This window comes from Triticum dicoccoides, chromosome 2B, assembly GCF_002162155.2.
Source record: "Triticum dicoccoides isolate Atlit2015 ecotype Zavitan chromosome 2B, WEW_v2.0, whole genome shotgun sequence".
In the NCBI taxonomy this organism is placed as follows: domain Eukaryota; kingdom Viridiplantae; phylum Streptophyta; class Magnoliopsida; order Poales; family Poaceae; genus Triticum; species Triticum dicoccoides.
Genome location: NC_041383.1, coordinates 572768959 through 572773608, shown reverse-complemented (window position 1 = coordinate 572773608; position 4650 = coordinate 572768959). Strand labels below are relative to the sequence as shown.

Genomic DNA, 4650 nt, shown 5'->3' with positions numbered 1-4650 from the left:
TAGTGATGACTGACATGTATTTTCAATAGAAAAGTATCATGTTCTAGAAAAAAGACCTGAATATCATCGTCTTCCCGCAAAAGAGAAACAACACTATAGTCACCTAAACCAAAACAAAATAAAGTAATACCATTATTTTTTTAACAAAAAAGTAATACCTATGTCTACGGCGATATTATCCTTGTTAATACTAGTAAGTATGTTGTTGCTTTTATTTACTGTACAAATGCATGCTTCTATTTTGGTTAACTTGCATATTCTCTCAAGTTTCCCGGAAAAAAAATATTTGCTTGCAAAAAAAACGAACCTACCGAATAAGCAAGAGATGATTCAATTACAGGTCTAAGCACTGTTATCTCAATAACGGGGATGTAGCTCAAATGGTAGAGCGCCCGCTTTGCATGCGGGAGGCACGGGGTTCGATCCCCCGCATCTCCAGATTTTTTTTTACTTCGTGTGGTTCTTCTAACAGAATAACGGGATCGATCGACATTGGATGCACTTGTTTCAGCTTGAGTCAAAGTCATGTTTCTCGCTCGCCGTTTCTCTTCCACGCCTCTCATAATCCTTTCAGCAAAACTGAGAAATATCGCAAGAGGGGAAGGGAAATAAAGGTCAGAATTCCCAGGCGGATTTTGGCCTTTTTCGCTTTCTCTGGATCCAAAACTGCCTGCCACGCAAAATCTTTGCCCGCGCCCCAAAGAGATGATGATTCTCCTGTCGCCACCCTTTGAGCGCGATGTGAACGATCGAGCTCATCCAAGGATGGACGACGTTACTGCACGTCTCTGAACCATCTGCACACTGCACTGTCATTTCCTTGCAGAGAGAAATGGCCGTTCGGAACAAAACTTATAGTGTTCCCGTGACAACGAAAACTAGGCTGGTAGTGGCTCCTATTCTTCCAAGGCTCCAGGTTCCATCGTTTTCTTCAGACAAATCCTCTGCTAATGATAGCGCTTCTGAACGCATTGACAGATGCTCTGCTTCTGCTTCTTCTTGTAGCCTTCTTTACTGCCTCTTCATGTCATTTCTTTCGTCAGACAACCTTTGTTCATGTCATAATTCTGGATTCTTCAGCCTAGACCTGTTCATGTCATAATTAAGGTTGAAATCCGGGACTACGATTCGGGGCCAGTTCCTGTTACGTGCTCCTTTCGTGAAGGTAAATACGTAACGTTTTCGGCCAGAACAGCACTGTGCGCAGGTCAGCGTGTTCTCTGAATTTTCACCAGCATCTTCTCCATGAGACAACGAAAAGATCATGAATATGACACGGCACGGTTACATTACATGAACGGCCGAGCAAATGCATCATCTTACAGTCATCCATTTCCGAAACAAGATGAAGAGTTAAAAAGACAAGGCTCATAAATCATAGTACCCATTGCTTGATCTTCACACACCAGAACTACCAACCAGTGGCGGAGCGTCATGGGGACAATTCCGGGCCTTGGCCCCCCCTTCCAAGAGGAAGATTTGCCAAATACTCTTATTTATCTGCTAATTGCTCTACTAATACTCTGGCGTCTTTGATCACCCTAGCCTTTTCTATGTCATAACACTCAGTTGGCCCCCTCTAATATCTGATTCATGCTCCGCCACTGCTACCAACTATAAAACCGACACGGAGGCGCCACAGATCATGCAACCGGCCGGCCCGTCACCACACGAAATCGGCGGAGTCATCCGCGGCGGCCGTCGTCGAAGTTGAGCGAGTAGCTGAGGGCGTCGTAGTGGAAGCACAACCTCTGCCTGCTCCACTTGCGACGCTCCGAGTGCAGCCGCCGGATGGCAGCACGGAGCCGCCAGTAGAGGCTCCGCGTGAAGCACTTGCTCCTGCCTCCCGCCACCACGGTGACACCGGCGGCCTCCGCTGCAGCTACCATGGCAGCCATTCTTGGGGTAGAAATAGAAGAGGCTGACTGAAGCTGCGCTGTTTGGGCAAGTCTCAGCTCTGAAGCCTGAACTCGTCTTGCGGCTTTGCGGCAGCAGAGGGGGTGCGAGTGGGTTTTATAGTTCAGGCTTAAATTTCAGGACCAAGCCTGGCCCATCAGTGCAAAAGCCCATCGAGACTCGGGCCTTGGGCCTGGCCTCTTCCTTAAAACGCCAATATGCAAAGCCCTAGCCCGGCCTGACTCGGCCGTCAAGCTCAAAACTTAGGCCCATGCCCGGCCCATGGGCAAGACTGAGCCGGGCCGGGCCAGGCTGATCGGACCGGGTTTTCCATGGTTAGGTATACCTCTGCCTGACTGCCTCTCGCATCCCGTTGTGCAAGTGTGAAACCCTAAAAATGCTACGGATTTAATTTACACACTAACAATCTAACATGTCCTTAATTAGTAGATGTAGCATAGCTAGTGGAACACTGCTGCACATGACTTTATAAGTGGTGTCATAGAAGCTGACTAATGGGCATGTCCTTAATTAGTAGATGTAGCATAGCTAGTGGAACACTGCTGCACATGACTTTATAAGTGGTGTCATAGAAGCTGACTAATGGGCAATGCACGAGGGCTACTACATTGTTCATTAACTAGAAGGGTTTGACGCGTTTTACTGTGCTGTTGGTGTTGTTGTGTTTTCGTAAAAAAAATATCCCTTCGTTTCAAAATATATGGTGTATTAGTTTTTTGAATAGTCAAGCACTTTTAAGTTTGACCAGATTTGTAGAGAAATATATCAATATCCATAATATCAAATCGGTATCATTAGATTTATCATGAAATACATTTTCATATTTTTTATTTACTATTATGAATGTCGATATTTTTTCCTCTGAACTTCGTCAAAGTAAAAAAATGACTTATCAAAAAACTAATACACCTATCTGGTTCTAAAGTATTCGTGTTGCCTTTTCACCATGAACATGAATCAGACGTCTGGGCAGCAACACGCAGTCGTCGCCTCCTACTCTACCAAATCAAAACCTAGGGTTCCTGCCTTTCGCCTGCAACGCCGCAGGTCCGCCTCGCCTCAGGTGGCCCTAGGGCCATGGGGGCGCGGTGGATCCTAGCAAGGGCCGGCGGGAGGGCTCCGTCTTTAGTCGTTTATTTCGGTTTTGTTAGGGTTTGTGTCCTGCTCAGAAAGGCGAGACGGTGGCGGCTCCCTGAAGATGAAATAAATGTCTCTCCGACTAGTCCCCGTTCCGGCGGTGTGTCTAGCATCATTGGTGGGCTTGTGGAGGTATGTCTTCGGCGGATTTATCTTTGATGGATTTGCTTGGATCTCGTCGTTGTTTGTCCACGTTCGTGTGTCTTCGGTTTGGATCCTTCCGATCTACATTATTCTTCATTGGCGCCGGTTGCTGTTCTGATGCGTTGGTCCTATGCGGCCTTAGCACAATGACTCCCCGACTGTCTACTACAATAAATTGTGCTCGACTCCGGCAATGGAGGGGCGACGACGACGGCGCACCTTCGGCTCACTTCAGTGCTTGAAGTCGTCGCTAGGTGGTCTACGGATCTGGCTATAATTTTTATTATTTTTTGTGTTCGTTGTACTGCCATGATTGATGATGAATAGATCAGAAGTTTTCTTGCAAAAAAAATAATACACCTCATATTTTGGAACCGAGAGAATATTTGGCTTGGTGAGTGGGGGAGATGGTGGAGTGTGTTTGCTTTATAATTATAATGTGGTGTTTTTGTGGGCCTTTCGTAGTGTGATTCTGTGTTACCTGCTAAGCAACTCATATGTATGTGGGGAATTTTTTGTGTCGATGGCTGCATATACTATATTGGTGCTATAGTATCACATGTTGGCGCTTCCTTTTTCTAGGTGGTAGAGGGCTTGTATGATTGATATGTTTTTACATGCTGGTTGCTGCCGATTGATTTGAAAAAGTGTTGATCTGATTGAAATGTGAACCAAATCCAAAATTGAATACCTCAAATGAATGGGAGAGCTCCAAAATTAGGAAGCATAGTGAATTAAAAATTCGGATGTAGGAGCTCCTTCAAAAATTGTTGGTCGGTCAAAATCCAGTGACCTAATTCTAAAATAAAGACCACAATTGATTACTGAAAGGTTTAGAGATTAGGAAGCATAGTATTATAGAGGAGCAAGGTGAATTAAAATAAATAAATGTGAGCAATTGTTGATCCGGTCAAAATTGGGTGACCCAGTACTAAATTGGAGATCCTAATAGATTGTGATGCCTTATAAATTAGGAAGCATAGTGTTATAGAGGAGCATTGTGAATTAAAAAAATGAATGTGAGAAATTTTGGACCCGGTCAAAATCGGGTGACCTAATTATAAATTGAAGACTTCAAATGATTGTGAGGCCTTAAATATTAGGGAGCATAGTGTTATAGAGGATTGCCACTCTACCTGTTCACAAATGTAAGTTGTTTTGGGGATTTAAAATATGCACTGCATACGGACTGAAACTAGTGGACAAACACACTAAAATATGCCTATATACATTTGAATAGAAGATAGCAAAAAAACGACTTACATTAGTGTACTGATGGAGTGCCTCTGATTTCATAGTAGGATGGTTTGCCCTTATTACGAGAAAGGGTTTCCCCCGCTTTATATTATAAAGCAACAAACCAAGCATCCAACCAGTCAATACATAGTGTCAACAAGTCATAAAGTCATGCTGGGGGCACAGCGAGACAAGCCCCAAGTAAAGCTAAAAAGG

General features: G+C 44.4%; 1 non-coding gene across 1 annotated transcript; it reads left to right on the top strand.

Annotated features, from left to right (window-relative positions):
* Window positions 1-365: 365 nt before the first annotated feature.
* Window positions 366-438, top strand: TRNAA-UGC. The gene has a single exon. It is a non-coding gene; the product is annotated as a tRNA-Ala (tRNA).
* Window positions 439-4650: the final 4212 nt, after the last annotated feature.